Raw genomic sequence first — 13,278 nt, 5'->3', positions numbered from 1 at the left:
CATTATGTATTTTTAACTGATTCTAGGCATAAGCCACATCCTGTAAAATAACAAGGTAATCTTACCAGGCGTTTTCAACCTCCATCTGCTCTTGTAACTTCCAACTGGTGTCTTAGTCTTCAGTAAGTCATTGCAGACAAATAAAGAGCATTCACTTTCTATTGCTATGTAACAAATGACCACATAAAAGCATTAAACCATCACTCATTTATTAGCTCACAATTCTGTGAGTTAGAAAGCTGGCATTGTGTGACTAGATTCTCTGTTAATCACATCACAGTCAGAAATCAAGGTTTTGCTTGTACCAAATTGTCATCTGGAGGTTCTGGAGAGATTTCTACTTCCAAGCTCATTTTCATTGTTGGAAGAATTAAGTTCTTTCTGTTATAGAACCAAGGTCCCTATTTCCTTTCTGGCTATGAGCTGGAGGCTATCCTCAACTCTTATAGACAACCTGCATTCCGTACCGTGTGTTTCCCTGCGTCTTCAAGCCAGCAATGATGTGTTGAAACTTTTTCAAGCTTTAAATCTCTGACTTCTTGTGCAACCAGTGGTAGAAAACTCTACTTTTAAAGCACTCATTTAATTAGATCAGGCCCACCATAAACATCTCTTTTTCGAAGGAGGTAGCTTTCTCTGAAGGGAGGAGAGAACCTCCACTTTGACTATGACCTTGTCTAAACAAGATAAGAGTCGGAGAACTCAAAAGGCTTCCATAGTCTTGGAAACTCATGACTGGAGCATAGGGAGATTACTGATGCCATAAACAGGAGTGTCAATTTGTAAAGTCAACAACAGGAGTCACTGTGCACTTACTCCTCATGTAGGATCTCTGTCCTTTATGTGCTGTACATTGAGATTTAATGCTATAATGAGTACTCAAACAGTATATTTCACTTTGTGTTTCTGTGGGGGTGCAAACTGTTGAAATCTTTACTTAATGTATACTAAACTGATCTTCTGTTAAAAAAAAAAAGAAATTATCAATTCCCAACTTGACTCTCACTGGGATTAAACATGACAATAGGTCTGATTTGATTTAATCATCATTTAAAAAATCATCTATTATTTTTCACTTTATGTTTCTGTGTGGGAGCAAACTGTTGAAATCTTTACTTAATGTATGCTAAACTGATCTTCTGTATATAAAGAGAATCGAAAATGAATATTGATGTGAATGGAAGGGGAGAGGGAGTGGGAAAGGGGAGGGTTGCGGGTGGGAGGGACGTTATGGGGGGGAAACCATTGTAATCCATAAGCTGTACTTTGGAAATTTATATTCATTAAATAAAAGTTAAAAAAAATCTCTTTTTCTTAAAGCCACATGTGCCATATACCATAATTAATCACAGGACTAATATCAACAGTCCTGGATAATTCACAAGGTGTGAACACCAGGAGGCAGGGGATCTTGGAAGGCATCATAGTAGTCTACCTATTGGGCCGGTGCCGCGGTTCACTAGGCTAATCCTCCGCCTGCGGTGCTAGCACCCCGGGTTCTAGTCCCAGTTGGTGTGCTGGGTTCTGTCCTGGTTGCTCCTCTTCCATTCCAGCTCTCTGCTGTGGCCCAAGAATGCAGTGGAGAATGGCCCAAGTCCTTGGGCCCTCCACCCGCATGGGAGACCAGTAGGAGGCACCTGGCTCCTGGCTTCAGATCGGCACAGCGCGCCGGCCATAGCAGCCATTTGGGGGGTGAACCAACAGAAGAAAGACCTTTCTCTCTCTTTCTTTATCTCTCTCTCTTTCACTAACTCTGCCTGTCCAAAAAAAAAAAAAAAAAAAGAAGTCTACCTATCAATGGAAGGCAAATCCATATCCCGATTTTTTATTCCAGTAAGAACAATTGCAGCTCTTCTCCTGAGGGAAATGATCTCATATAATCAAACAGCTTTCTGATCCAACTGAGGAAAAATGCCATGTTGGAAGCTTAGCACTGGTTTCTGCTATTGGCAAATTAAGCACTCATTAATGGTGGTGGGTAGATAACCGCCAGGCAAATCTGTACAGCCTCCACTTCTGCCCTTGTGGTCATTATGTTGACCATCTACTAACTGGGAACCTTCATGTACATGAATTTTCCCTAGATTTCCTCATTACCAATATACCAATCCTATTCTTTCCAGGTATTTGATCATTAGTTTAAATGCTAATAACTGTTGATAAATCAGTTTAGATCCACATTTCTGGCCATTTCTCTATTCAGGAAAAGTAGAAAAGCTAAGGTACTGATCAAACTTCTAGCCACTGAAAGGATTTCCCTTCACCTCTGACCTTTGAGAGAAAGTCCTAATGGGCTATAACACTGTAGCAGTCTGTTTTGGGTTAGAACAGCATAACATGGTGAATCAAATATAATACAAGTTTCAAAATATTTTTCTCAGCCCACAGGTAATAAAGAACTTTCCATGAACCAATAGTGTATGTGTTGAGGGAGAGGTGGTGATGCAGTGGAGACAGACTGAGCCCACTGCTCATGCAGCTTACCTTCAAAACCTACAAGAATTTATACACCATTTTCATTGGATGATAGATATCTGCCTTGTGTAAACAAGCTCATAGTTTGATGGATCAGGTAACATCCAATAAAGGGTGGGCAGTTTAGATCACATGGCTATGTGGTATCCCATGGTAGGCAGTTGGTATCTACAAGTGCTCAGTAGCAAAGTAAGAATTGCTTCTTGAAAAAAGAACTGTTATCTGTGGGTCACTTGGGTTTGCTTAAGACCCTAGTCTTATCTTGTTGATCAATAAAGCATCCTTATTACCACAAACAATTACAGTACCATTGGATATTTTGAGTCATATGTCTCATGTAACAGAACAGCTTGGTCGTAGTTTGGTAGCTGCAAAGGCTTCTGTCTTTGGGCCCTACTCAAATAGCAGCCTTACAGGCTATACAAGGAACAGGGAGAATAGCATACTCAAATGTGATATATATTGTGTCCCTATTGCAAAGCATTGTATAGCAACTTGATTTTCATTTTGAATGATATGCAAGGGGCCTTCAAAAAGTTCATGGAAAACACACATTATGAAAAACTATCAAGGGATTATGGATTACATTGATTTCAAAAATTTTGTACCAAAATAAAATGATATTTTAATTCCATTCTTGAAGTACCCTTGTATATTTACATTGCTGAAGCCTACTAGATCCCTAAAAACTGAGGGAATGAGTGGTTGCACTTTTAGGAAGGGTACTATGAATGTGATACTCAAATTTGTTTTCAGGAACACCTGGCAACTATTGTTCAGATTTCTAGGCAGGGCAATCTACAGTATTGAGACCTTTGGTGGCAGGTGCCGCATAGCCAGTGCTCAGCTGGCATGGGAATCTGGGAAATGTAATTTTTAAACTTCATGCCCCATTTTCACAAAACAGTATATGGAAGAATAAATTTTGATCTGGGTGACAATAGTTAAATAACCATCATGAATGTGAATGTCTTGTTAAAAAGGGAAAAACGTAGACTCAAGTATAGTATCCATCAAGTACCACTCCACCATTGTACACCTTCTACTATATTACCTCATTTTGATGATTCAGCTCTTTTTTTTTTTTTTTTGACAGGCAGAGTGGACAGTGAGAGAGAGAGAGACAGAGAGAAAGGTCTTACTTTTCCCGTTGGTTCACTCCTCAATGGCTGCTGTGGCCAGCGCACTGCGGCTGGTGCATCGCGCTGATCTGAAGCCAGGAGCCAGGTGCTTCTCCTGGTCTCCCATGTGGATGCAGGGCCCCAAGCACTAGGGCCGTCCTTCACTGCCCTCCTGGGCCACAGCAGAGAGCTAGCCTGGAAGAAGAGCGACCAGGACAGAATCCGGCGCCCCGACTGGGACTAGAACCTGGGGTGCCAGCGCTGCAGGCGGAGTATTAGCTTATTGAGCCACAGTGCCAGCCGATGATTCAGCTCTTATTCTTTCTCCCTGGCTCAGCTTAAATTCTCTTAGTTATTTAACTATAACTGTTCTCTAAAGCTTCAACCTGATGAAGAAGTTTCAACTTTTCGTTTTAAATGGGTGCTTATTTCCTATAAGGTGGAGTTTATACCAGAGAGAGAGAGAGAGAGAGAGAAAGAAAAACAACAATAACAGCATAACACAACATGTTAGGCATTCAAATAGATGATATTTCCAAATAATTCAAGATCTTTTTTTTTAAATATTTATTTTTGTCCCATGGCTCTTCATTAGCAGTGTTTATAGCCTCAGTAGAGGCACTGATACAGTGAAATTAAACTTTATACTTGTGATAGTCTAGGTTATCCTGTAATAAAAAAAATTCACTGAAATCTCAGTGGCTTAATCCAGAGAAAGCTTATTTCTGGTTCATACTAAATGCTGAACATTAACTTATGATGATGAACTCTGCTATCGTAATCAGTCACCCAGGTTGATGGTGGCCCCATCTCAATATATGCTTATGTAATTAGGTTATTAAAATGGAATACAGTAAAATCCACACTGATACTTAATCCTGTCCAGAAGTGACATGTTACTTCCTCTAGCATTTAACTCTCCAAAGCAGGTCACATGCTGGGCCTAAGTTAAAAATGGATGGGAAAATTCAGTTCTACCATATTTCTAAAAGGAGAAATGGAATTTGTGCATAGTATTAATGATTACTTATATTTTCCCTCTCAACGCATTATAATAATCATGAAAGCTAAGATTATTATTGAAAGCCAAGTGTGTAAGAATTTTTTATGGAAAAAAGGAAAAGGGATTGAATGTTAAAAGTGTAAAAGACTGTGGACTCAGATCATGGTCTTTTAGCATAAGAGAGAAGATGAAGTTGATATTTAAATAGAATAAGGAGGTAAAAATGAAAGAGTTGGTCCTTGGTGTGTATCTCTGATACACAATCTGAGTATAGGAATCCTGCATCCTATCTCCTTTAAGTTGCAGAATTGATTAAAAACACCAGATAAGTCTGATGAGACAAGAATAGAGGGGACCTGAATCATGATTTTCTGTCAATTCTGCTGAAGAAGAATAGTTTCCAGTACAGTGCTTATAGGGAAGATATTATTAGCTAAATGAAAGACTTGATGGTACCAGGCAGCATCACTGAGTCACCAAGCATCCCAGCTTGGTGTGTGAGAGCTGCCCAGGATTTCTCTGCATATCATGGTGATTGTGAGGGGCACTAAACTTCTGGACATGGAATATATGGTTTGGCATGATAGTCAAAGGCCACGGTGTGTTATTACATATACATGTCTTCTAATTACATATAGAACCTTTCTTACATTGGACTACCAAGTTCACATGAGGCAAACAGGGTGGCCTTATACTTATGTATCTCTTTAATAGATTTTATATATTATATATGTATTAGATTTATTATTATATATTAGATTATATATTAGACATATTACATATAGATATATAATAGATTATGTATTATATATAATTAACATTGGGATAACTTAAGTAAAATAATTTGTTGCCCAGCAATGTTTGAGGACATCATATCACTTAAGATAGTAGCTAAAATTGAGATAGTAGCTAAATATTTGTCCAGTCCCTGATAGATGTAATTATAATATAATCCTGATATCTTTATTATTGTCTCTATTCCCACTGCTGCTAATTAATTTCAGGCCATAACTACTCACCACTTTATATTAGGTATACCCTCTCGCCATTCTTCTGTTCTTCCTCTATCTCTCACATAAATTCTCTAAGCGTTCCTGCCATGTTAGCCTCCTAAATCTAAAGGTTTTTTATTTTAAAAATATTTATTGATTTATTGATCTGAAATAGTATATAGAGAGTGAAAAAGATACAATAAAGGAGATATTCCAGTAAAACTTAAGTAGTGTTCATGGGAGAAAAAATTAAATGTTGATATTAAAATTTTTCTTATTTTAGAATCAGACACTAATATCTACAGTTTTAAGAATGCCACTTTATAAACCTGATCCTAAATTCCAGTGGATTCCACTGTCCATCAATGTCAAGTTCAAACTCCTTTGAATAGCAAATCATTTCCAGTTTGATTTCAAGTTACTTTTCTGGTTTTATCTTTAGTACTTAAGTGCCCATTTCCACAAAATTGTACTACTTCCATTTTCGACATACACAATTTGTTAAGGTCCAGTATTATATGAGACGAAATAAAGGATTTTCAAGAACTGTAATCTCTCTCTTCAAAAATATATGTTTCTTGGCCCGTGCCGCAGCTCACTAGGCTAATCCTCCGCCTGTGGTGCTGGCACCCCAGGTTCTAGTCCTGGTCGGGGCACCAGATTCTATCCTGGTTGCCCCTCTTCCAGGCCAGCTCTCTGCTGTGGCCCAGGAGTGCAGTGGAGGATGGCCCAAGTGCTTGGGCCCTGCACCCACATGGGAGACCAGGAGAAGCACCTGGTTCCTGGCTTTGGATCAGCGCGATGCGCCAGCCACAGCGTGCCGGCTGCAGCAGCCATTGGAGGGTGAACCAACGGGAAAAGTAAGACCTTTCTCTCTGTCTCTCTCTCACTGTCCACTCTGCCTGTCAATATATATATATTTTTTCTTTATAATTTATAGCTTATAGACATCAGAAAGAAATAAGCACATCAACGGAGATATACAACAAATAATTAATGGAACTTTAGGTCCTATACCAGCATGACTTGGGAATGTTATAATTAACTCAATTTTACCTTTTGAAAATAACATGAATTGCTCTGGCCTTATTTTAGAAAGACAAAAGTACAGATCTTAAATAAGAGAAACATTGCTATTCTATGGAGATGTAACAAGTTTTCTGTTTGCTTTGACTCTTTTAGGGGTATTCTATTACTTTGTATACTCTTCAACAGATTAAAACATTTCCTCAAAAAGACTTAAGACGTTGGTCTAGAGAAGTTTTACTTCAAAAATTTAATGAACATTAAACTTGAAAAGCCATTTGTCAATCCAATGATGAAAGAATGACACTTTTGAGGCTTTGTAGCTTTTCTTTCACCTTGTCTTAAATTTATTTAAATTACCAAGAAGATAAATTTGTCATGCCTGTGAGCTGAATCACTCTTAAACAACAATAATAAATAAATAAAATGAGGTATATTCTAATTTATATGGATTACAGTAGAGCTCAAAATTTGCTTCTTTTATTTTCTATATAGTTATATTTAAATAATTTCTATGTTTCATCGGTGGGTGCATACAAAAGGTCAGGAATATATTTTTGCATGCTTTGGCACCTTAAGTATGAATGGGCTATTTTGATCTGAATTTCCATGGACAGTAGAAAAGATAAATAAATTTTGGTACATTTATAAATTAAATACATATAGCAATGAGAATAATGCTATTTTTATACCCACATTGAATGAATCTCACAAGCCATCCAGCTTAAGAAGTAATATAGGATTATCAGTACTGTGGTGGTCTTTCTTCCATCCAAAGGAAACCATTTGCATTAATTATCACCTGTGCCTTGGTGGGATATAACCTAGGACCACAATTGCTAGGTCATACAGTTAGATATAGCTCCTAAAGAAATCTTCCTGCAGGGTGACATTTACCCATTCCTTCAATCCCTTCTGCCACACAAGTGGTAGGAGCTTTCTGCTGTTGCCTCTCCCATTTGGCTTGTCAGATATTCCAACACTTTTGTTATATCTTTTTAAATTAAATGCCCTCTTTAAACTATTTTGCATGGGCTCCATTTCTTTTTTTTTAGATTTATTTATTTATTTGAAAGTCAGAGTTACACAGAGAAAGAAGAGGCAGAGAAAGAGAGACAGAGAGGTCTTCCATCTGATGGTTCACTCTCCAAATGGCTGCAACGGCCGGAGCTGTGGCAATCTGAAGCCAGGAGCCAGGAGCTTCTTCTGGGTCTCCCACATGGGTACAGGGGCCCAAGGACTTGGGCCATCTTCCACTGCTTTCCCAGGCCATAGCAGAGAGCTGGATTGGAAGTGGAGCAGCCAGGTCTCAAACTGGCGCCCATATGGGATGCCGGTGATTCAGGCCAGGGCGTGAACCTGCTGTGCCACAGCACCAGCCCTGGGCTCCATTTCTTGACTGGACCTTGACTGAAAAACATTATATTTCCTTTTTGTCTTTATTATATGATTTAGGATCTCCAATACCATTTTTCATGAGAAAGTCCAAGAGCTCATTGATTGTAAGGTTCAATAAAGACCCTCTCCCAACAAAGAAAAGCCCAGGACCAGATGGCTTCATTGCTGAATTCAACCAGACATTTAAAGAAGAACTAATTCCAATTCTTTCAAGCTATTCAAAGCAATTGAAAGGGAGAGAGTCCTCCCAAACTCCTTCTATGAGGCTGGCATCACCTTAATTCTAAAACCAGAAAAAAGATACAACAGAGAAAGAGAACTACAGATCAATGTCCCTGACGAATATAGATGCAAAAATTTTCAACAAAATTCTAGGTAATTGAATCCAACAGCACATCAGAAAGATCATTCACCCTAACCAAGTGGGATTTATCCCTGGTATTCAGGGATGCTTCTACATATGCATATCAATAAATGTTATACATCACATTAACAAACTGAAGAACAAAAACCATATGATTATCTCAATAGATGCAGATAAATCATTTGATAAAATACAACACCCTTTCATGATGAAACCTTAAGCAAACTGGGTATAAAGGGAACATTTCTCGACACAATCAAGGCAATTTATGACAAATCCATAACCAGCACCTTATTGAATAGTTAAAAGTTGGAAACATTTCCACTAAGATCTGGAACCAGACAAAGATGCTCCCTGTCACCATTGCTATTCAAGAGACCCGGAAGTTTTAACCAGAACCACTAGGGAAGAAAAAGAAATCAAAAGGATACAAATTGGAAAGGAGGAAGTCAAACAATCCCTATTTGCAGATTACATGATTCTATATATAGGGAAACCAAAAGATTCCACTAATAGACTATTAGAACTCTTACGAGAGTTTGATAAAGTTGCAGGATATAAAATCAACACACACACACACGCACACACACAAATTTACCTTGATATTGGAAATAAGAAACCATTCATAAAAGCAGCGCAAACTATAAAGTAGTTAGAGATCAATTTAAGTATAAAATAATTCATTAAGAGCTAGTCTTTTGATTTCTGTTTGAGGAATGTTGAAAAACAGTTATTTAGTACTTATCTTTTCATAATCATATGGCTTTCAGGATTAAAAGAGTAGTTACTGTAGTCTCCAGGATTTTGTTCCAACCCTCACTGTTTCTATAAAATTTGACACTGGCTATTTTGATGTTAATGCATGAATAGGCAATCACAGCTGTATTACAACCGCTGCCTGGTTGACAGAAATTATAAAATACCTCAATTATGAAATTGACTCCAATTTCAGAGATGTAAATTGTGAAAAAATGTGTGCTTTGGGATAGATGATATTGATAGACCGTTTTACCCTTGAAACTATCTGTGTGATTTTTTGTACCTGGGTTAATATTGCTTGCCTATTGAAAAGACTTACCAATTGCCTGAGGTCACATCCAATCTTGAACCACTTTAAATTATATATTTTGCTCAAGATATTTTTGACTATGCAAGTACAATTAATTTGGACTACAAATTCCTGGGAAAACCAGCATGTGGTTATGGATGAGAATTCTCTGGGGTCATTTTTCCCCCAATCCACTCAGTTTGAAGGTTTAGATGGACAAGTTTGTTTTTGTTTTCTGTCCTTTCTATATGTAGCTTTTTATTTGTTTTATTTTGATTTCATTTTTCTTCCTCATTTATCCACACTTTTGGGCACCACCCTATGAAAGGTTTTCTCCAATACCATGCACATTGGGCAGCTAGGCTCTATCTCTTGTACTCCTGTAATATTCATGCATCTGTCAAAGCAGAATCTTACTTAAAGTGTCTGGGATTCCACAGAAAGTCTCCGGGTGAGGATAAGTTTGGCATTGACCTATCTCCCAGATTTCACCTTGCCTTCTGCAGAATTCTTCCTTTGAGTCCGGTCAGCAATATTCTTTTTTTTAAATAGATTTATTTGTTTATTTCAAAGTCACAGTTACACACACACAAAGAGGGAGAGGGAGAAGGAGAGGGAGAGGGAGAGGAGAAGATGGGGGGGAGGGAGAGAGAGAGAGAGAGAGAAAGGGAGGGGTAGGTCTTCCATCTGCTGGCTCACTCCCCAATTGGCCGCAATGGCTGGAGCTGCACCAATCTGAAGCCAGGAGCCAGGAGCTTCTTCTGGGTCTCCTATGTGTGTGCAGGGGCCCAAGGACTTGGACTATCTTCTACTGCTTTCCTAGGCAATAGCAGAGAGCTGGATCAGATGTGTAGCAGCCAGGACTTGAACCAGCGCCCATATGAGATGCCGGCACTGCAAGTGGCAGCTTTACCCTCAACGCCACAGTGCTGGCTCTTAGCAGTATTCTTTTTTAGCTGAGAGTTTGATTCATGTATTTAGTCTGCTGTCTGACTACCCTGTAAACTCATTCATTCATTCACAATGATAGCTTTAATGTGAAAACGAAGTGCCATTATATAATTACAATTGTGAAGTCTTAACTATTTTGAGAAACAGTTGTTCCATACATTTCAATAATTTGGGGCCTGCTTTAGTCTTGTTCTTGTTTTCCCAAGTTCTAGCTTAGATTAAAATAATTTATGGAAATGGAAAATCCTGAGACAAGAAATCTTAATTTTTTTGAGTTCTCAGAATTAGGAAGACAGCCACAAATCTTTATTCTTAAATCATCTCTCAGGTTTTCATAAGTGATGTAACACTTGGATTCAAATAACAGTTTTGAGTCAGAATAGATGCTAAGTACTCTCCAAATTTTTGTTAATGTTAATTTTTTCTTATTTAAAATTGTTTTGATTTATGTTGTTTTAAAATATTTTTATTTATTTATTTGACAGGTAGAGTTACAGACAGTGAGAGAGAGAGAGAGAGAGACAGAGAGAAAGGTCTTACCTCCACTGGTTCACTCCCCAAATGGCCGCAACAGGCGGAGTTATGCTGATCCAAAGCCAGGAGCCAGGTGCTTCCTCCTGGTCTCCCATGCGGGTGTAGGGGCCCTAGCACTTGGGCCATCCTCCACTGCCTTCCTCGGCCACAGCAGAGAGCTGGACTGGAAGAGGAGCAACCGGGACTAGAACCCAACGCCCATATGGGATGCTGGCACCGCAGGTAGAGGATTAACCTAGTGTGCCATGGAGCTGGCCCCTTGATTTATGTTTTGTAGCAATTTAGACCACATACTGTGCATCATAAACCTGGCACATCCCTCAGAATACCTTCCTTACATGGAACAACTAGTAGAAGCTGGCATAATAAATAATTTAGCCTAATGTGAATCCTAATAAGGCTTATTGTATCACATATTATTTTAATGTATAGAATATCTAATTATCAATTCACAAATTAATGATGAGGCAGCATAATTTTGAAATTCAAGGTGTCAACAGACAAATCTGTTTGTAGCAATTAGACACATGAAAAGGTATTTGCTTGCTTGTTTAATTGGATAAGTATAGAATTTTAGGCCTTATTGATTGGTTAGAATATTTATAAGAAAATGAGTGAGTCTTAGGCCCTATCAACATGAAACAAAAAACACAATTCCAAATATTGTGTTTCTGAAAGGTCAATATGTTTACTTTCAGGCATACTGATGGTTAAACTGGACAATGAAAAAAGGAAATTTGGAGCTTTATTTGCTGACTCATAGCATGAATTTTCTATAAGTAGACATATTTGTTAAAGAGAAATAAATGCAATGTATTCTGCATTTGTGGCTAAGTTAAAGCATTTTGTATGTGTGTTTCCTTTAAATGCTCTCATCAAGCTTATAATAGTGTACTGTCACTTTTCCTACTGAGCTATAAAATCTATACTAACACAGTGATTAGCTATTGTGAGCACTTTTTAGCTCACTGCCTGTCATGTTGCTGCATTTGTGTGTATACATATGTACATATATGTATGCATGTATATAACAGACACAATAATATATAACATACAACATAATAAGAGCAGACTTCACAAAGTCCAGGGAAAGTGTGCAGGGATTTCAAATTTTTTTATACCAAAAGAATTTATATTAACGTGCTAGAGCATTTCTAAACAGGACCTTGTTTGAGACACTAAGAATTATGACATCAGCTTGAAAAGAGCCTCTATCACAGCAGCATGAATTCTGCTAAAATTCAACAGAGAACAAACATAAAATCTGTGAATGACAGATGAAATTATTAGTGCTCTATGAGAAGTATGTTAAAGCAACGGCTCCAAGGAAATCAACAGTTTACAAATGGATATTTTTTTTTCTTTTTTTTAACTTTTATTTAATGAATATAAATTTCCAAAGTACAGAATATTGATTACAATGACTTCCCCCCCATAACGTCCCTCCAACCTGCAACCCTCCCCTTATCCACTCCCTCTCCCCTTCCATTCACATCAAGATTCATTTTCGATTCTCTTTATATACAGAAGATCAGTTTAGCATACATTAAGTAAAGATTTCAACAGTTTGCTCCCACACAGAAACATAAAGTGAAAAATACTGTTTGAGTACTAGTTATAGCCTTAAATCTCAATGTACAGCACACTAAGGACAAAGATCCTACATGAGGAGTAAGTGCACAGTGACTCCTGTTGTTGACTTAACAAATTGACACTCTTGTTTATGGCATCAGTAATCACCCTAGGCTCTTGTCATGAGCTGCCAAGGCTATGGAAGCCCCCTGGGTTCACTGACTCTGATCATTTTTAGACAAGGCCATGGTCAAATTGGAAGTTCTCTCCTCCCTTCAGAGAAAGGTACCTCCTTCTTTGATGACCCATTCTTTCCACTGGGATCTCACCCGTGGAGATCTTTCATTTAGGTTTTTTTTTTCCCCCAGAGTGTCTTGGCTTTCCATGCCTGAAATACTCTCATGGGCATTTCAGCCAGATCCACATGCCTTAAGGGTTGATTCTGAGGCCAGAGTGCTGTTAGGACATTTGCCATTCTATGGGTCTGCTGTGTATCTCACTTCCCATGTTGGACCATTCTCTCCCTTTTTGATTCTATCAGCTAGTATTTTCAGACACTATTCTTGTTTATGTGATCCCTTTAGTTCTTAGTCCTATCATTATGATCAATTGTGAACAGAAATTGATCACTGGGACTAGTGAGATGGCATTGGTACATGCCACCTCGATGGGATTGAATTCGAATCCCCTGGTATGTTTCTAACTCTACTGTTTGAGGTAAGTCAGCTTGAGCATGTCCCGAATTGCACATCTCTTCCCTCTCTTGTTCCCACTCTTATATTTAACAGCAATAG

This window comes from Oryctolagus cuniculus, chromosome X (assembly GCF_051225735.1).
Source record: "Oryctolagus cuniculus isolate XC-2025 breed Fujian yellow rabbit chromosome X, ASM5122573v1, whole genome shotgun sequence".
Taxonomy (NCBI): domain Eukaryota; kingdom Metazoa; phylum Chordata; class Mammalia; order Lagomorpha; family Leporidae; genus Oryctolagus; species Oryctolagus cuniculus.
The sequence above is the reverse complement of the archived record's forward strand: the minus strand, read 5'-3'. Positions refer to the sequence as shown.